At 37.4% G+C, this 22321-nt stretch overlaps 1 non-coding gene across 1 annotated transcript; it reads left to right on the forward strand.

Annotated features, from left to right (window-relative positions):
- The first annotated feature begins 1073 nt into the window (after nucleotides 1–1073).
- On the forward strand, nucleotides 1074–1180 carry LOC117278232 (small nucleolar RNA R71). Its single transcript, XR_004508565.1, has one exon. It is a non-coding gene; the product is annotated as a small nucleolar RNA R71 (small nucleolar RNA).
- The last annotated feature ends 21141 nt before the right edge of the window (nucleotides 1181–22321 follow it).

The raw sequence follows: 22321 nt of genomic DNA on the forward strand, positions 1-22321 counted from the left end.
TCTGTCCACTACTTGATGTCTTTTCTTTGTTGGAAGCTTCTGGCACAAGAGGTGCCACCTGTTCTGAGACTTGTTCACCGTCCTTCTCCTTACCCTTCTCAACCTGTGCTTGTTCAATTACAACCTCGGTGAGCTCTGCTGACTTATCTGCCTCTAATGTAACTGGCTTAGTTGGCGTAGTCTCTCTCGTAAATTAAGCAACTTCTTGCTCTCGGTCTAAATCTCTTCCATTCCTGAGACTCACTTCCATTAGCTGATTTGGGTTCTGTTCCTTTGGGTTAATATTTGTATCTACAGGAAATGTTCCTTGGGGGCGATTTTTCAAGGCAATAGACAGTTGTCCCATTTGAGTTTCAATGCCTTTGATTGCTGAATCATGTGCTGCTAACTTTTCTTGCATCTTACCATTTGTTCCAATGAGTTGTTGCAGCATACCCCTGATTTCTACCATGTTGTTGTCCTGTTGTTGATGAGGTGGTTGGTAGTCCAACTGTTATTGGTGCTGTTAATTATAGTCCTGCTACCTTTGATAAGGCACAACTTGACCCTGTGGTCGTGCGCCTCCAGAATTGGGGTTGTGTTATGGCAGGTTGGGTCTGTACTGCTAGTTTGGTGCTGGTCCCCATTGTTGCCCACCTTGCCTCTGACCTACAAAATTATTGACATAATTTATATCTTCTCTGAAGCCCTGATTGTCATTCTCTCCACTCCACGAGCACACATATGACTGGTTTATGCAAGGAGTGCACAATCCTCCATTCATTGTATCAACAATGTGCACTTGCTTTGTACCCATATCATCAATTGTTTTTGTCAGTATGCTCATCTGAGTCATGAGAGTGGCTATGTTCTCTGCATGGGAATTGTTTAGGTCAAGAGAAACAAAATGCACTATTGGTGTAAGTGTCGTACCTCTAGCCATCCAGCCTGAATTTTAAGCCATCTTGTCAAGAAGAATCTTGCACTCTGTGAATGTCTTGCTCAAAAATGCACCCCTAGCTGAAGCATCTATATTGGCCTTCAAACTATCTGCTAAACCCATGTAGAATCTCTGTTTCAACATCTGATCTGGAATGCCATGGTGTGGACACTTCACTAGCATACCCTTGAACCTCTCCCAGGTTTCTTGCAAGGTCTCAGTTGATTTCTGCCTGAACAACAATATCTCATCAATCTGCCTTGCAGTCTTGTTGGGAAGATAAAACTTGTTTAAGAACTGTTTGACTAATTCTTTCCAAGTGGCAATGGAGTTTATTGGGAGCGAATTCAGCCAAGTTTGAGCCTCTCCAGTCACAGAGAATGGAAACAGTAATAGCTTGATGGCTTCATGAGTCACATTCGGTTGTCTTTGGGTCACACATATTGATAGGAAATTCTTCGTATGTTGTTGTGGGTATTCAATGTATGACCCGGAGAACAGTCCCTTATTTTGCAACAGATGCAGCATGTTGTTGATGATCTGGAATGTCTCTGCTTGTATCTGAGGTACAACAATGGCGGTGGCTAAGTTATCAGCAGTTGGTTGTGCCCAATCATAAAGAGCAGTTTCTGGCACAAGAGGTGCCACCACTCCATTGTTTGGGAAATCGATTATTCCGATTATTTTCATTAACAACGTCCACGTTGTTCATTTCAATTTTGAGTGTGTGTTTTTGTTGTAACTGTTTGTTCTTCTTGTTTGCTCGATTTAATGCCCCGAATGCTTTCTCGGGGTCTGAGAGTCCTTCAAAAAGTTCACCAGTCCTCGAAGAGCTTCTAGGCATACACCTGAGTCACAGGAGAATTCAAACATGAGAATTTCAATGAAAAAATTTAAACACCGTAAGAAATTGATCTAAACTAAGAATCCTAGCAATTCTTCTAAGTTGTAATAAATAACACCGTTAGTTCCCCGGCAACAATGCTAAAATTTGATCACGCCCAACTATGCCCTGTAAAAAGGACTAAGCGGTCGCTGCAAATATAACCTGGTTCAAGTCCGGAATCGAATCCCACAGGGAACTAACCTATTTACTACAACTTTAAATAATGCTAATGATAAGCTCAGACAACTTACGGATGCAAGAGTTTTATGAATAATCAGTGGAATTTATTTAGCTAAGGAAAAATGATAATAAAATTAGCAATAATCAAGATTAAAATTGAATTCAAGGGTAAAAGGATCTAGGGCTATTGATTTCCCCAATTGCCGGATTAATTCTTAACTCTTTAGCTATAATCTCGCCGTAATACTCTATGAGGATTATGAGTTCCGAGCTACCGTAATTACCTCTCGATCAATTACGATAATTTACTAGAAGCATTCTCTCGAACTACTCTAGTTAACAATTTATGCAACTCAGAATTATCCCACCAAAGCTTCGTTATTTCTAACCCTACTTTTAAATTCAAGTAATTAATCTCTTAACTTATCCAAAAGTGGTGTTGTTCAACAACAATCTAACCAAGTGTTCTTTCTCAAGCAACACAAGGTAACTAGACATGATTAATTGAGGGCCCTTCCAATTAACCACAATACAATACGTAGTTGAATAATCATAGAACAAACACGGCTCAATTATAACAAAATAGAGTCAAATTAGAGTGTAAGTAGTATCTAAATTGCATAAATATAGCCTACTATCAGCATATCTTCCAGCCCGCAGTTTCTAGGTACTGAGAGGTCTAGTTAAGAGAGAAAAGAAGAGTCAGAGACGATGTGATGTCTCGCTTGATGTTCCAGAATGACATAAGGAAATATATGACGCAAGCTAGTTGAAGGAAGGTTGTGAGTAGTATAAATAGATATGTATAGGTCGCAAGCTAAAGTATGGTAAAGCGACAAGGCTTTATGAAGACATGAGTAAGGATAAGAAAGGGCGAGTGAGAAGGTGACGAGAATGGATAAGTCCTCAGGATTAAGCCCATGAAAACAATAGAGCTAATGGTTTCTCTAAGTTATAGAAAGCCCAGTATAGCCTGAATGAACTCAAAGAAGTCTAAGACTAATTGCATTTAGAAAAGATGGAATGCTGCCCTGGTAGTAGAATGAGGGTGTAATTGTGATAGATAAAGGATGACGTTTGCGCCTTCGATTGGGTAATGATTTGAAGAGAAAAAAAGAGGATTTCATGAATTGTACATGATTAAAATACCCACATAAGGTGAATCACATTGGGATGCTATGAAATACGGTTATGGAAGTATGGTATCGCCCCCAGGTGGATCAGGAAAATTACTTTAAATGTTCCTCGATGCAACATGAGCCCTAGTGATTACGCAAGAGCTTTCAAGTTATCAGTGGTAGATTGTAGATCAATATTGAGGTGAATCAACAATGGATGGATAAAAGTTACAAATTATGAGGTGAGATTGGGCCATCATTCTTAAGATGAACAGTAATGAGAAAGTATTAAAGGACTTAGATTTATACATATAGGATAAGCAACGAGAGTAACCTAGAGTTTGGTAGCAGACCTCAGTAACAGTAAACCGAAGTAAGAGTTATGGTATAGTATGACCTACTTAGATATAGTAAAGCCATAGACGCCCAGAGGTACAACTTGTCATAATTCTGTATATGTTCACAAAGTGAGGCCTAGAGATTAGCTAAAAGCTGGATGACAAATGAGAGAAAGGTCGCATAGGCGCACATATAAGGACAAAGTCATACAAGCTACATGGCAGAAGGTAGCAAGAGTTACGAGATTAGAAGATCACAGGCCGTGGTGTGAGAAAGAGGCCTAAAGGTGGGAATGCCCTGGACTTTAGATTTATTCACAGAATAGTTGCTTAGATGGCAATGAGAGAACTAAAGTATTCACAAGAGCTATAGGTTATGATAATGATAAGTGCATCAGTCAACATTCGAGGACAAATGTTCCAAAGGGGGGGAATGATGTTACACCCCATGTTTTCGTACGTAAAAGTATGCCATAAGTATATTGATGAAAGCTCGGAAATGAGATATTACATCCCGCATTTTCGTACGCTAAAGTTTCATCGTAAGTTAATCGACGTAGACTCGGGAATGAGATTATTTTTTGAGGTTATAAGCATTTATGCTATTTATAACAGGAGATAAGTAAAGTCGTGAAGGTCAGAGGGTAAATGAGTTGAAGAAAATAAGTTTCGTCGAAGGTTGTCAATTTGGGATAAAATACGGTTCGAGCTATAACACCCGGTATTTATGAACTAGTGCCATACAAGGTACCACATGACTATGATAGTAAGGTCTATAAAGTATGTTAAAAGTGAGTAGTATTTTAAGTAATTTGACATAATTCTTAATTATGTGAATAATTGGGTAATTATTAATTTTTAGTGGGAGATTAACTAATTAAATTAACATATTGGGATAGGCTTAATAAGCCCCAACGTGGCAGCAAGTAATTATGGATAAAGCCCAAGTAAATGACTCTTACACCATGTAGCAAGGTGGCACTCTTAAAGGAATTTGTGGCCAAGTCATCTCTAAAGTGGCCCCCATACCCATTAAGCTTAACAACTTCTCTAAATCACTTAAGGGAGATACATATATCTCTACAATGTAAGGAAGAGAGCTTCAGCAATTCATACGAGACTAATTAGATGATAGCAACGTGATTTGCTACAACAAAATTTCATACGAAGTTATACTACGTAATAGCAATGGGATTCGCAATTCTAAGGGAGCCTAGTATAATCTTTCTCAAGAACATCATACAGATTTTTTCCTACTTCGATCCATCGTTACGTATTTTTTGCAAAAGACGTGGGTTAGAGGGATTTTCAAGAGAATCGGTTCAGGTATGTTAAGGCTATCCCTTCTTTCCTTTTGGTATGATCCATACGATACAAATGAAATGAGCAAATGCACAACTTTCATAAATGACTCTATTTATAGAAGTACTAGAAGTGCCTATGTTCTTGATTCCCCATGTGTCCTATTATTCTATCATCTATTCATGGGTCTCATAAAATACGTAAGTTGATAAAGTTTATTTCATGATATTAATCGAAGGCATATTGATTTTATGACATACCGAAAGATCTTACGAACGTACTTCTTATGCATTTCATTCATTTATACATGTACATTGACCCATGACCAGATGTCGTTATATACGCGTATATTATATGTATATGGGATATGGAAAAAGGTTACGGCGTTATATACGTACCACCACCTGATCAGCTGGTATACGTTGATTATTTGCCCACAGTGGCCGAGATGATATGATGGAATGTCCTTAGAGGCTTGATGTTGTTATGTACGCATATACCTATGCATGGTATGATATTTATATGCATATGCATGACATTATAAATATGAAATGATTTACAGAGCTATTTAGACTTACATGTTGAGTCTGTTACTCCATATTTCTATTATGTCTTTTATTTACTGATTTTCATTCCTTACATACTCGGTACATTATTTGTACTAACGTGCCTTTTGCCTGGGGATGCTGCGTTTCATGCCCACAGGTCCCGATAGACAGGTTGAGAGTTCTCCAAGTAGGATATCAGCTCAGCGGAAGATGTTGGTGCGCTTCATTCGCTCCGGAGTTGCTTATTTGGTCAGTATAATTTGGACATATATAGATTAGTATGGCGGGGCCCTGTCCCGACCTTTATGATATTTATATACTTTTAGAGGCTTGTAGACAAATGTCATATATATGGATACTTGTGTGGCCTTGTCGGCCTATATTTTGAGTATATTAAGGATCATGCCAGCCTTATAGGCCCGTACATCATATGTATAAGTCGGTACATCAAGTTGGGTCACCTTATATTGAGTATTCCCTTATGTTTTATTCTAGTTATCTCACGGCAGCCTTTCCGGCTCATTTACCTATAATAGTATGATACGAAAAGATACGTTACGTTGGTACTCGGTTGAGTAAGGTACCGGGTGCCCGTCGTGGTCCATCGGTTTGGGTCGTGACATATCTGAAAATATACAATGGCATGACCAACCCTGAAGAGCATGTGACTCACTACGTCACCGCCGTGAAAGGCAGTGATCTCGCCAAGGAACAAATATCCTCTATTTTGTTAAAAAAATTCAGCGAGACCATCACGAGAGGAGCGTTAACATAGTATTCACAACTGCCTGCGCGTTCTATTGAAACCTTCGATGAAATGGCCGATAAGTTCGTAACGGTCCATGTTGGGGCCGAGAAGGCTGAAGCAAGAGTAAATGATTTATTTGCTATTAAACAGTCTCCAGGAGAGGGACTGAGGGACTTTCTCGCCCATTTCAATCGAGTAAGAATGACCTTGCCGAATATATCAGAAGGAATGGCAGTCGCGACTTTTCAGAACAGGCTGAACATAAATGGTTCAAGGGCAACGAGAAAGAGTTGCTCAGACTAAAGGTGAAATGGCCGCAAAAGATGAGGCAGGAACCGAGTACCAGAAAGATGGACTCCCTGTGCGAGTTCCACCAAGAGCGAGGGCATAAAACCGATGATTGCATTGCTCTAAGACAGGAAGTCGTAAACATGCTACGACAAGGACACCTCAAAGAGTTGCCGAGCGACCGGGGAAGGATCAACTTTGCCAGGGGTCGTGAACAACATCAAGGACCGCCGAGACCACCCTCGCCAACCCGCACCGCCCACATGATTATTGGCAGCGGCGGCGATGCTTCTATCAACAGTGTGAAGTTCACCACTACCCACAAGCTCAAACAGCCGATCACCTACCAACGGTATGATGAACTCAAAGAAAGTATCATCTTCGATAAGTCAGATACCAACGGTTTGGCTTTCCCTCACTATGATGCCCTTGTTATCACTTTACAAATTTTAGATACCGATGTAATACGCATTATGGTAGACGATGTCAGCGGCACGTGCATTATCCACCCTCGAGTACTTGCACAAATGAAACTCGAGGATAAGACAATAGCGCGCTGCATCACACTAACAGGTTTTAAATATGTAGTTGAGCGAACATCCGGCGAGATCACACTCCCCGTCCTAGCCGATGGCATCACTCCGAAAACCACATTCCATATCTTGGATCAAGACACAACATACAACGCCATAATAGGGAGACCATGGATACATACCATGAGATCCATCCCCTCCAGCTTGTACCAAGTCATCAAAATTCCCAACTCCACGGGGAATATTCAGTATACGAGGAGAACAACGCACATCCCAGGAATGCTACCGCATCAATCTAAACTCTACGGTTACTCAACGAACAAAGGACAAAGAAAAAAGGCATAGCAATCAACAGGGTCGAGGTCGATATGTGATGACAACGAGGACACCATCAGAGACCCCGATACGGTCAAAGCTGCAGGATCGACCATAGAAGACCTCGACCCCGTTCAATTAGATAGCAACGACTACAACAAGAAAGCTTACATCGGCTGCAAACTTCAGGAACCGGGTAAGTTTCGTCAATTCTTAACTACTAACACAAATTTATTTGCTTTTAGCCATGCAGATATGCCAGGTATCCCAAAGAAAATCGCCACGCACAAGTTGAACGTCGATCCATTCAACCCCTCGGTGAGGCAGGTTAAGCGTAAGTTTAACTCCGCAATTAATGATGCAGTACGCAAAGAGGTGGAAAAATTATTAGATAATGGCTCCGTCTGGGATTCGAAATACCCCCAATGGGTCACCAACGTGGTCATGGTAAAAAAAAAAGAATGAGAAATGGTGGATGTGCGGCAGTGGATTGATCTTCCCAATAAGGTATTAGCCTCTTCAAGGATAACCCGCTCTGATACCAATTGATGTTTTATAGTTCAATACCACACAAAAGGGGGTGATTTAAATGATATCCAATTTTCGTGTGCACAGATTATAGAAGGACCTGGTTCTTCTACGTGTTCCTTACTCTACAGTTGCGAAATAATAAATACAGAAAGTAAAGAATACAAATATTTCTACGTGGAAAAGCATCTGGCTCAAAAGATAGAAAAAATACGACCTACTACCCAGTAGGATTGTTTCCAACATATCACTAAATCACTGAGCCAAAAATAATGTTTACAAAACTCTTGTAAATCTAAGGATTACCTATAACCCTTTGTGGCAACCAACCTCAGGCTGTTGCGATAATTTTAAGTTAACTCTAACTTGAATAATACACTCAGAGTACCTAGTACAATTGCTTCTAGAGAAAGCTGAAAAGTACAACTCAAAAGCCCTACAATAATGAAACTAGAATAAAAGACAGGCACTTGGAACTAGTTCTTCTATCCGGTTCATGTAGCTTCAGGTTCGTACACTTGAATCACACATGAATTGCTTGCAAAATGCCTTACTATTTTGCTCTCAACTCTCGTTTAACTTTAGCGTTTCTGCGTACCTGTAAAATGAGAACATACTGAAATATATAGAGTTAGTAGAATAGGATTAACTAGAGTTCTAATGCTATACTCTTCCATGGTGGAAGAGTTCTAGTTATCTTCAACTTCTAACTCCTCCATTATCTAGGATAGAATTCTCTTCAAGTAAGGAGTCCTGCTCCTTATCAATTATGCAACTTTTTCGTTCAGGAGATATAAGATATAATTATTTGTGCTTATCCCCTTCATGTGTATGTCTTGTAGTTGAATCTGCCCGTACCCCGTGTACACTGTGTATGATCCTGGTTTATGCATGTATTTCTTTGTCAATCATCAAAACAAACTTACTCAACCCAACAACTCCTACTCATTTTATGCTGCAAATAATTAACATTTTCTAGTGTGTACAATGTACAAACGAAAAAATTCTTCCGGTGATCCTATTTCTTCTGTAACCAGTATTCTAAAGATAAATAACCCAGTATATATTTGGTTTCTCAGTTCATGTTTGATTTCTTTTAGAACCAATAATGAAAAATAATTTGTTTCCAGTTCCCCTTTTTTTGTTGATTGATTTCTTCTATTTTAAACTAGAAAGCATAGACTATTTGATTTATATCTTATCGCTCCTTTGGTCCTTCCTTCTAAACTAATAATATATCTCACAAAACCTATTTATCACAATTTACTTTAATCTAAACTAATATTGAAAAAATATATTTATATATCTAAAGTTTACATGTATAAATATATATATCACAGAATAACAGCTTAATAAAACTCTTTGTGCTAATTTCTTGCTTAAAATAATTATGTCCCAAATGTCAAAAATATCTTAAATTTACTAGTATACTAGTGGAATTTCTAATAACTAAATAATACTTATTCAACTAATTATACTGTAATGTCAATAATTAAAGAGCAAGTAGTAACTACAGTTCTTCTTTTCATCATCTAGCTAGTTGTTTCTTAAGTTATATAGTGGAGCTAGCAATCAGATTACTTGTTTAAAAAAATCTTAATGTCATATGACGAATAAGAATTATAGTATTAAAATCGTAATAATAACAATTACAGCTTATAAAGAAAAAATAATTACAGAAACTGCAAACAAAAAAATAAAATTCTCAAGCTTTTAACATTTTAGATTCAAATGACTAAAAGTCACAAGCAACAACAAATTTCCCAGAGAAATATCATATGAAATGGAAAAGAATACTTACTGCATTATATGCATGGACAACTGAAATGGAAAAAAAAAAATCCATTTACCTCAAACCGCAATTTGACAACCCAAAGCTTCAATCGCACACTAGCTGAACATTTGGGTATGTTTGAAATGCCACGAGGTAATTGGAATTGATGTAATTACTAGGATAATAATTACACAACCTAATAATTACATAATATTATAATTATAATGACATGTTTGTTTGTCACAATGTAATTATAATGTAAGTACAAGTGTACTGTTTGATTACATAGGTGTTATTACATAGTTAGATTAAATTTTACATATAAAGTTAATCATCAAAAATTAAAAGTTACGATTTAACAAATATTTGCTTTTATAAATAATTTTAAATTTGACATTTAAGATAGATATTGTTTCTTTAAAATATATTAATTACTAATCATATTATATTTGTAACTAATATTATAAAAATACTTGATATATATATTTTTTAAATTAATAATATTTTACTTTAATCAATTATAAAAACTAAAAGTACATATTTTTAAGAACATCATGACCTGCATGCTTGATAAAATAATTAATATTTATAAATATAATATAATAACATTGCTCAAATATTTTACGAAAAAATTAATCTATCTATTATAACTGAAAAATGAAGGACATGAGATCTGAATTAATAAGTGAATACTACTAAAGTAAATAAAATAGAAGTAAAAATATAACATAAATTCAAAATCCAAAAAAACTAACATAATACTCTTATGTAAAATGACAATATAACATAAAATAAGTTACAACTTAATTTTAAGTAAATATAATTCAAAAGAAAAGAAAAACAATAAATCTACAACCTCATTCAACAATGAAATTCTACTTTAATGACACCACTCATTATGTGCTAAGTTTATTAATGATTCATTATTTCTAATATTAGGAGCAGTAGTTTCAAAACTAGAATAATAACACAATTATGCTAAATAAAAAAATAAAAAAAAATTTAAAAAATATGAACAACTACATGAAATCACAAAAACTAAAGGTTGGAAAATAAGAATATTATTTAAATATTAAAAAATAATCTATTATTTAACATAGTTAAGTTTGCATATAACACAAAGTTCAACTTTAATGATATCACTCATTATAAGTTAAGTCTGTGGATGATTTGTTCTTTCTAATATTATGAGGTATAAGTTTTTAGAAAAATAAGAAAAATAACATAGCTAAGTGTAATAAAAAAATAAAGAAAAATAATTAAGAAAGAAATAAAATATGAGAAATTATGTATAAATGCATGAAGTAAATGTTGGGAAATGAGAAACAAGGAAATAAATAATAAATAATGTAAAAAAATAATATTTAAAGAAAAAGAATTTAGAAAGTTAAAAAAATTAAAAAGAAAAAAATAATAGAAATAAAAAGTATTAAAAAGAAAAGAAAAAAGATTCAAAAAATAACCTGATAATTACACCATGTAATTACCAGCAATTCTCAGCTCCCTATGATGACCAAGTAATTAAACAAACATGCCAAAATTGTGTAATAAATCCAAATTCAATTACTGGGTGGCTTTCCAAACAGGTTCTTGAACAGAATTCAAGTGCTTTGGCGAACGCAATGAGATTACCTATTAGCTTAATCCATCCATTTAACCTATCATTTATAGGGCATTAAGTTGAGGCTCTACTAATTCCTCCAACTGCGCCAGCTGTTACTGCTAATCTATGGGTGGTCACTTGTAATGCTGTTGACTTGGAGATCCTTCTTAATTTATTTCTTAATAGGATGGCCTAACAAGCATCACGACTATTCCACCAAGTACTTATTATTTATTATCAGTATAGATAACGAATTAACTTTGTCTATCAAGACATATACGAATAGGAAGAAATCACTTACTATAATATTTTTTGTTTTTGTAGAATTTGAACTTTGGTCTCTAAGTAGGCGTTTGGAAATAAAATTGTAATGTTTGAAAAAAAGTAGTATTTGAAGTTAAGTTGGAAAATGGTATTTGAAATTTGAAATTATGTTTGGACATGCATTTCACTTGAAAAAACATTACAGTTTTGTGAGTGTGAAAAAAAAATTTGAAATTTTTTAAAACTCATTTTTTGAACCCCAAAAACTTGTAAAATTTCATAAACAAGCATGTTTTGGACAAAAATTCAGAAAAAGGAAAAATATCTACGGACAAATGAGTCTTAAAGTCATATCCTTACGTATTTCATTGATCATTGGGTCATATCCTTGTGTTTGTGTGCACTAGCAAATGTTCTTTTAAAATTAGCTGCTTTAATAGTGCTTAGCAGTGTTTTAAAAGGCGTGGGCGTAAGGCGAGGCGTTTTACATATACCTCAGCGGGGCGTAAGCCCCATAGGTATTTAATTTTTAATATTTTATAAAATAATATAATGACAATTAATATTTATAAATAGGTAAAATTGTATAAAAATTGAAAAAACTATATATATATATGTGTGCTCCATCCCCACAAAAAAACTAATCAAAACAATCTATTATACGTTACTTACAAACACAAGTAATTTGAGTCTAAAAGAATAAAGTTTTCTATATGGAGGAACAAAAAGGATGATTAACCTGCAATTTGAACTTTGAATTTGCTGCTATGAAGAAAAAAGTAGTTCTCTTTGTATTTGTAAATTTTTTTTAAATATTCGTTGTTTTTGGGAGATATTAGCAGACTAGCGGACAAGATAAATATTTGGGAAAACTATGAATTAGGGCTTAAATCAATAAAAAGGGTCTTTACTTTTAAATTTAATACTTTTGAGTTCCTTTTTAAACCTTTTGAGTAATTATCAAACTTACTTATGAGAATTTGGGTATTATATGAAGGACTAATTCAACAAATTTTGTTTTAATTTGAAAAAGTCTCTAGGATTTATTCCTTACTAAAAAAAGCGCCCCGAACGCCCGGGCGTACGCCCCAAATTGCGGGGCGTACGCCTCTTGAGACTTTTGCCCCACACCATCGCCCCGGGGCGTTTTTGATACGCCTCGCCCCAGAAACGCCTTTTAAAACAGAGGTGCTTAGTGCTTACCCTTAGTTAGCTTTTGGTAATTGGTAGACCTTAGAGAAATGCCCTCATCGCGTATAGGGCAGTAACTCACCATAACTGCTACCTAATCATATATTTTATAGCGTGCACGGATCATCAGACAGATTCAAGATTTAAATTTTATAAGTTTAATATTTAAGATTTTTAATATTGAACCCATAATATTATTAAAGTTATGAATTTATATTTATTAATTTTTTTTTATAAATTTAATAAATTTATATTTATATTCAACATCGAAAATTACGGATCCAATTGAACCTGTTATTTTAATATTACATGGTATAAGGTTCATAGGAGACCTATAACATAAGTTTGACCAAAAAATAAAAGAAGGGGGCTATAATTATTAAGGTTGTAACTTGTAAAGCATACGAATTGGAGTACGTGAAAGGATCGCACATGTCAAACTAGTAAACCATGCGATTAATGATGGTTTGGCAGAACGAGACTTCTCTCAGGAGTAATAATTACGAGTTGCTGCGATATTGGGCCACGTGGAGTCCGCCTGGGTTTTAAACTCTTCAAAACCTGTTTGACCAATTTTTTTTTTTTTTTTGTCAAAAGTTTTTTTGGCCAAGCTTTTAAATGAAAAAAAAATACTTTTGAGAAAAAGTAGAAAAATATAGAAGAAAATCTTACGGGAATATACCAAAAAAAGATACTATTTACCAATAACTAGCCATTTTAGTCATACTATCAAAAATAGCCAGACTAAAATTATCATTGATATACATTATTCAAAAAACGTAGCCAAATTTTTTTTTTCAATGAATATTGTTGCGATTTGTTCAAAACACATAAATAAGGTAACATACAAAATTTGATGAAGTTTGAAGGCGAATTAGACTAGCTTAGAGTTAAAATTCATTATCAATGATTTAAAATATAAAAATTAGATTTTTTTTTTTCAATAGGTATAGTTAAAACTATTTGAAAATATATAGATGAGGCAATATTTAAAATCTGAGCAAGATTGGAGGTGATTTGGACTAGTTTGGTATCAAAATTCGTAGATAAAATCGATTTAAAAAATACTTCTGCGACACATGTAACAAACATGTATCATGCATGTATATCACATACAGGTAAATATGGATATACATGTGATACACATATGATTCATGTGTGATACACAAATGATACACACATATATATCTTTTTCCATGTTCATCTTCTACTTCGAATTTTCAATTCAAACCACCTCAAAACTCTCCCAAATCATCCAAAAACTCAAATTTAAGCTTCTTAAAATGTACGCAATATATTTCAACAACACCCACTCAAAAGAATGCAAAAAATTGACTCTGTTTTGGCTACAAATAGCTAATTGGCTAATATTAGAAGCATTTGACAAATATTGATAATATTTTATGAATTGACCAATTTTTGTATTAACTTATTTATGAGCGGACATAATTGATAAAAAAATTTTAAACATATAAATTTCAAGTTTTGGCTCCATTTATACCTTGAACAAAATCAAGATTAATAGCCTGTTTGGCCAAGCTTTTAAAATCAGCTTATTTTGAGAAGTGCTTTTCTCAAAAGTACTTTTTAAAAAAGTGCTTATTGTGAGAAACAGTTTGTGTTTGACTAATTAATTTGAAAAGCACTTTTGAACAGTAATTAGTGTTTGACCAAGCTTTTGAAAACTGCTTCTAAGTGTATTTTTCTCAAAAGTGATTCTCAGAAAAATACTTTTGGAGAGAAGCTACTTTTTTCTGCTTCTGCTTCTCCTCAAAAATACTTTTTTCCATCTAAAAGTTTGGCCAAACACCTTAATTTTTGGCGAAAAAAAATACTTTTGGCCTAAAAAAAAAAATTTGGCTAAACATGCTATAAGTTACTTTTTCTAAAGGACTTCAAATTATACGCATTTTCCACGTGGGTAAGGTTAGGTGAAATTGAATCTTTGAAAATGGTGATACAAAATATGCTACTGCTAAACAACTTCAGTTGGAAGATATAAAGGCTTTAGAAATATGCACCATAATAAGTTTATTGAAATATTCAAAACAAACTTGAAAATTCTTAACAAACTTTATAATTTACATATTCGTACATTAATACTCAAGAGATAATTTAACTATTAAAGAATATACTAACATTATATTGATATTTTCGTTTATCATGTGTAAAACTGATTATTAGACCAAGATAACTTAAAACAAATATTAAATCCTGGTGTTTACAATCGTTTCTTTATTGTCTAAGCTCTCAAAATGCCTCCCCAAATTCTCCTTTATTTTTTCTAACCTTAATGTACGCTATTTAATTTGCCACCTAATTCTCCATTATTTTCAGTCTATGCTATTCGACACCTAATTCTCTTGTATATATACGACTATACGAGTATAAAGCCGCCATTAATGTCTCATTCCACCACTTCAATTGTATTCCTATTGCCGCGATATAATTGTCCCACCCATTACCAAATACGCCATATCTAGAACTTTTCCTTTCCTATATTGTCCGTTCACCTAATTTTTTTATTTACCTAAAATACTATATATAGTCCTTTCAAAAACAAAACAAAAAAACTAGAAAAGAAATAAATAAATATACAAAGGAAGCAAAAAATGCTATAGACAGGAGGGGAAAAGTTTTTAAGAGATAAAAGGGAAAATTAGTCCTTTAGCCTATAATGTCAATGGAATTATTAGTATCCATTCCTCTCTTGGAAAAGGAATTAGTCCTTTTGAGAAACTGTACACAGTCCAAATCGAGCTCACTTGCGACATGGTAGGTTAGGATAGGAACGTGATAACCAAGGGCTGAAGATCGATCTCGAGTTTCACCGAGCTAGGATTTGGAGTCAGAATGCCTGCCTTCGAGAACATTGAGTCCGTGATCCCGGAGTCGACCTTAGCCCTGATCGAGCTCGAAGAAACATTGTTAGCATGACCAATAAAAGACCAAAATATCCATGATCGGTCGAATATTATGACGGGAATCTCGGCGCGTATCAGTAAGGAACCGACAATCAGCTAATCAAGGGATTTTTGCCTTTTATAGAATTGTACCTAAAATAGAATTCCTCTACTATATAAAGGGGGGTCTGGTAATTCATTGCAAACATTGTAACACACATCCCAAAGTAATACATTGTTATTATTTCTCTTTAAACTCTTGTTCTTCTGTATCAAGACACTGATTGAAGCGTACATGGCTCGAGGGTGGCTAACCTTCCAAGGCTGATACTATTCAATTTGTGCGGTTTGCATTTACTTTATCATTATTAATTGTAATTGCGATCTAATTTATCATTTGTATCAAGTTAGTCCATGTATCCTTAAAATTACTTACAAATTCAATTGTTATCCGATTTTGAGGGTAAACAGTTTGGCGCCCACCGTGGGGCTAAGGATAATAGTGATTATTTGATACAAATCTCCATAACACACACTACTTTACACTTGTTCTTTGAAGTGTCTCTAATTTCAGGTTAAAACTCAAAATGTCGAACTCTCAATCAGCACCCCTACATGTTGACAACGAGTCAGGTCATCATGGTGAAAATAACAACATAGCGCTCGTTGATCCCATCGGAATTTCGGTCGCAGACCCAATTGACGCTAATTCACATGCGTCTATCGACACAAACCTGCCTACCGACCCCGAGAATAGTGTCCGTGGTGGAGCTCGATCGGCGGCTCAAAATACACAAAACATTGGTGGAGACTGGATCAGTTTAAGGGTGATCTTCGAAATGCTGCAGGTTCAACAGGCAGCGATAGCTCAATTACAGAACCAAAGCCGCGCACCGAGTAGAGTCGAACCCAATCCACCCCGAAAAGTCATCTGCAGGGATGAACCGATCGCAGAAAGGTCGAATGAAAACAAACAAGGGACTAACCTTGAGATCATAAAGATGCTCGAGGAATTGACAAAACGAGTAGAATCAGGGGATAAGAAAATCGAAGCTAATGACAAAAAGATAGAAATCTACAATTCCAGGGTAGACCAACTCCCAGGAGCACCGCCGATATTAAAAGGCCTGGATTCCAAGAAGTTTGTGCAAAAGCCTTTTCCTCCGAGCGTGGCTCCAAAGCCAATCCCTAAGAAATTCTGCATGCCCGAGATTCCTAAGTATAATGGAACGACCGACCCAAATGAGCACGTCACCTATTACACATGTGCCATCAAAGGGAACGACTTGGAGGATGATGAGATCGAGTCTGTCCAGTTGAAGAAGTTCGGGGAGACTCTGTCAAAGGGAGCTATGATATGGTATCACAACTTACCTCCTAATTCTATCGACTCATTTGCTATGCTTGTAGATTCTTTCGTGAAAGCACACGCTGGGGCCATCAAGGTCGAGATCAGGAAGTCAGACTTTTTCAAAGTAAAACAGAAGGATAACGAGATGCTCAGAGAATCCGTGTCCCGGTTTTAAATGGAACGGATGGACCATCCAGGTCGATGATGATTGGGCCATTCAGGCCTTCACCCAAGGACTCAATGTTCGGAGCTCATTGGCTTCACAACAGTTAAAACAGAACCCGGTGGAATATCCAGCCGTTACTTGGGCCGATGTACATAACTGATATCAATTGAAAATCAGGCTCGAAGATGATCAGCTTGGGGCCACTTCCGGGTTCGTATGTCCCGTTAGAACTATCGATAGAGTCAAGAGAGACATCGATCGTGAACCGAGATCGAACAGGAATCGGTATCAGCCCTATAATGGAGACTGAAAAAACAGCGGGTCCGGGCGGAACTCTGTGAGAAATAAAAGGAGAAATGACCGAGTTTAGAGCAACCAGGGACTCATGAGCAAAATCAAACTCGACAAACCCATCGGGCCTAAAGAAGCACCAAGGTTATCGGAATACAACTTTAACGTCGATGCTGCCGCAATTGTATTAGCTATCAGACGCATCAAAGATACCAAATGGCCTTGACCTCTACAATCCGATCCAACCCAAAGGGATCCTAACCAGATGTATAAATATCACGGCACTCACGACCACAAAATGGAGGATTGCCGACAGTTGAGTGAGAAAGTAGCCCGACTATTCAATAACGGGCATCTTTGAGAATTCCTGAACGACCGAGCCAAGAATCATTTCAGGAATAGGGATTCTAACAAACAGACCGAATAAGAAAAACATCAACACATTATTAACATGATCATCGCCTCGGTAGGGTCGATTTCCCTCAGGGGCCGATGTTGAAGCGCACCAAAGTGTCCATCACGAGGGAGAAATGAATTCGAGACTATGTACCAGAAGAAACCTTGTCTTTCAATGATGAGGACGCGGAAGGGATCGTGCAGCCCCACAATGATGTACTGGTAATACCTGTACTCGTAAATAAAATTCGAGTTAAGCGTGTGTTAATCGATCTAGGTAGCTCGGCCAACAACATCCAATCGAGGCTCGTAGAGCAGCTCGGTCTATAAGATCAAATCGTGCCTGCATTCCGAGTTCTAAACGGATTCAATATAGCATGTGAAACCACTAAGGATGAGATAACATTACTGGTGAACATCACCGGGACCATCCAGGAGGCTAAGTTTTATGTGATCGACGGAGACATGAGGTACAACGCTTTGCTCGGGAGGCAGTGGATCCACAACATAAGAGCAATACCCTCGATGCTGCACCATGTGCCGAAATTCCCAACACCCAGTGGAGTTAAAATAGTTTATGGGGAACAACCGGCCGCCAAGGAAATATTCGCGGTCGATGAAGTGATCCTAGCATCCACAATCTCAACATCGGAGGATCCGAACTAGATGGTCAATGACGGGGCCAAATAGAAATCACTGATACCGGCCTCGACAGAATCAGAGGAACGAGGGGTAGACGAGGACGATAATTAGGGGGCCCCCAGATCTTTCATAGCCCCCAATGATTCTGACGCTACAAAATCAACAGTCGAAGAACTGGAATAAGTCTGTGTTGAGTGAACACTTGCCCGATCGAAAGGTACACCTGGGCATGGGGTTAAGCCTTGAGCTCAAGAAAAAACTTATTCAATTTCTTATAGCTAATGAAGATTATTTTGCTTGGTCCCACCTTGATTTGACAGGGATCCCACCGGAGATAACCATTTACAAGCTGAACCTAGATCCGAAGTTTCACCCGACCAAGCAGATGAGGAGACCCCAGTCCGAGGTCAAACATGCTTTCATCAGGGACGAGGTGTCTAAACTCCTTAAAATAGGGTCCATTCGGGAGGTTAAATACCCGTAGTGGTTAGCAAATATAGTAGTAGTCCCTAAAAAAAGGAACAAATTAAGAATGTGTGTAGACTATAAGGGTTTGAATAAGGCATGTCCCAAGGACTCTTTCCCTTAGCCCAACATCGATAGCATGATCGACACCACGACCGGCCATAAGATTCTCAGTTTTCTCGATGTCTATTTCGGGTACAACCAAATACGGATAAACCCGGGTGATCAGGAAAAAACCTCCTTCACCACTAAATACGGCACATACTGCTATAACTGATGCCATTCGGGTTGAAAAATGCCGGTGCCACTTACCAACGCCTAGTAAACCAGATGTTCGAGGAACAAATAGGAAAATCAATGGAGGTTTACATTGACGATATGTTAGTTAAGTCCCTACGAGCAGAGAACCATTTAAAACATTTGCAGGAAACCTTTAGCATATTGAAGAAATACAATATAAAGCTGAACCCGGAGAAATGTGCGTTTGGAGTTGGGTCAGGTAAATTCCTCGGATTCATGGTATCCAACCGTGGAATCGAGATCAATCCCGACAATATCAAAGCCATCAAAGATATCACAATTGTGGATAACATGAAGGCAGTGCAAAGATTAACTGGACACATAGACGCCCTGGGGCGATTCATCTCGAGGTCCTCCGACAAGATCCACCGGTTCTTCACACTATTGAAGAAAAAGAATAACTTCTCATGGACCCCAGAGTGCCAACGGGCCTTGGAGGAACTCAAATGGTATCTATCGAGTCCACCTTTGCTTCACACATCGAGGACAGACGTGCAACTATAATTGTACTTGGAAGTATCGGAGATAGCGGTAAATGGAGTCCTGGTCCGAGAAGAGCAAGGTTCGCAATTTTCAATTTACTATGTTAGCAGAACCCTAAATGAGGCCAAAACTAGGTACCCTCACCTAGAAAAGTTGGCGCTCGCTTTGCTAAGCGCCTCTAGAAAGCTAAAATGATACTTTCAATGTCACCCCATATGTGTCGTAACTACTTACCCATTGAAGAATGTCATGCATAAGCCCAAGCTCTCGGGTCGGTTGGCCAAATAGGACGTGAAAATCAGTGGGTACGATATTAAATATCGACCCCAGACCGCCATTAAATCTCAAATTTTGACAGACTTTGTGGCCGACTTTACGCCAGCCCTAATACCTGAGGTCGAAAGAGAGTTATTAATCAACTCAGGAACCTCCTAGGGGATATGGACCCTCTTTACGGATGACGTTTTGTACGCAAAAGGGTCCGGACTTGGCATCGTATTGAAGCTACCAACATGCAATGTAGTCAGACAATCTATTAGGACTGTGGAATTAACTAACAACGAGGCCGAATATGATGCCATGATTGCAGGTCTTGAACTAGCAAAAATCTTGGGGGAAGAGGTGATCGAAGCCAAGTGTGACTCCCTCCTTGTGGAGAACCAAGTTAATGGGACATTCGAAGTTAGAGAAGAACGAATGCAGAGGTACCTGGATAAGTTGTAGGTAACATTACATCGGTTCAAAGAACGAACTTTGCAATACGTACCTCGGGATCAAAATAGTGAGGCCGATTCCATCGTTAATTTAGGGTCATCGGTCGAGGATGACGAGTTCAAATCGGGGGCAGTCGTACAGCTTATGAGATCGGTAGTGGAAGAAGGCCATGCCGAGATTAACTTAACGAGCCTAACTTGGGACTGGTTGGAGAACCTAGCATCAGTTTTCGATATGCAACAGAGGAGTCGAATAACGAGACCACGAATACGAGCCTAGAATTGTTGGACAAAAGACGAGAAGTCGTTCTCGTCCGATTGGCATCCAAAAAATAGCGAATCGAGAGGTATTACAATCGAAGAACCAACCTCCGATCTTTTAAAATCGGGGGACTTAGTGCTAAGAAAAGTCACACTCAACACCCAAAATCCGAATAAAGGGAAAGTGGGTCCGATTTGGGAAGGACCGTATCAGGTTCTCGGAATCATCGGAAAAGGATCCTAAGAGCTCGGTATGATAAACAGCAAACGACTACCGAGCAATTGGAACGTATCGCACCTAAAATGATACTACTGCTAAGGTACGACCCTCCCATGTTCATTTATATTTTGAAACTAACCCTTGCAGATATTCGATCAAAAACATGGATGGATTCTTCAACACGAAACCTTTAGATCTGAAAGCACACGTTGTACTCTTTTTCCCTTAGACCAGTTTTGTCCCAAATGGGGTTTTCCGGCGAGGTTTTTAATGAGGCAACCATTGATCGTGCTAACTTAGATCAGTTCAACAGTATCTGAGGCCTCTCTACAATCAACCTCGAATACTGGAGGGCACTGCCCTAGAATAAATCAAGTTCGATGCAAGGAAATTACTTCATGGCAACAAGGTCTCGATAGGAAATATTTATAAGGGCCAAATGGTCAAAACGAACCATGCCCGCATAGTTTGCTCGAGCCCTGGCTTAAAGCATGTACGCATGTATAATGACTTATAAAGAGATATTCCTTCTTTACCGTTATCTCATACCTTAGAAAGGTTCTTCTACTTCATATTCTCGATTTGCGTTATGCAAACAGGCTTAAGGTACGACCATGACCGGAGTTCGAATGATTACCCCCATAAATCGGGGAGTGTCGTCCGAAAAATTGACGAGATCAAATTATATAAACTCCAAAGATCATAAGCCCAAGAGGCAAATCCCGAACTAAAGAAGGATTTTTATAAGCCACGACTACCCCAATCGGGGACTGATACTTCGGGCAAGCTAGAAGTAAAACGGAAAAATAAGCCCAAGACGCAAATCTCGGACTAAAGAGGCTACAGCCGAATTAACACGAATAAGAGACGTCCGAATTTCATAACAAAATAGGGTTAGAAAGGCTACCCCCCGGCAAAATCATAAAAGGCTTCGATAATACCAAGCCTCGAAAAATGGGAATGAGTACAAAATTGTTTGAACTCTCGAACAAGTCCCTATTTCATGATAAGGCATTACAAGTTTCGCAAATACGAATGATAAGAAACTCTTTCAAGCCGGAAAGGGGACAAGGCCATAAACAATCCTTTTTACAAAAACCTAAGGGTTACTTTACTTCATGTTCTAGCAAATACTCACTCGACCATAAAACCTAAGGGCAGTTTTCTGCTTTGAGTTCGAGAGACCGTCCTCACTCAACTAAAAAACTAAGGGTTACTTTACTTCGAGTTCGAGCAAGCACTCACTCGATCAAAAGGCCTAAGGGCTACACTAGTTCGGTTTTGATCAAATTATCTAAACCTCGATCTTAGAATAAAACTTCACAATTCTATAAGGCAGAAAGGAAGAAACTTTTTTTATACATGTCAAAAATCATTTACAACGGCAGCATGGCTCGATCAAATTTCTCTAAAAAAGACCAAATCGGTCTTATAAAAAACACAAAAAATATTAAAGGACTTAGTCCTCTCCAGGAGCAACATCTTCGCCCTCGAGGCCCCCTTTACTTTCAGATCCGCTCGTACTCCCGGTATCATCATCATCGGGAAAGGTCAACACTCTGGTTTCGGCTTCAAGCTCCTTAGCTTTCTCGATC

This window comes from Nicotiana tomentosiformis, chromosome 3, assembly GCF_000390325.3.
Source record: "Nicotiana tomentosiformis chromosome 3, ASM39032v3, whole genome shotgun sequence".
Taxonomy (NCBI): domain Eukaryota; kingdom Viridiplantae; phylum Streptophyta; class Magnoliopsida; order Solanales; family Solanaceae; genus Nicotiana; species Nicotiana tomentosiformis.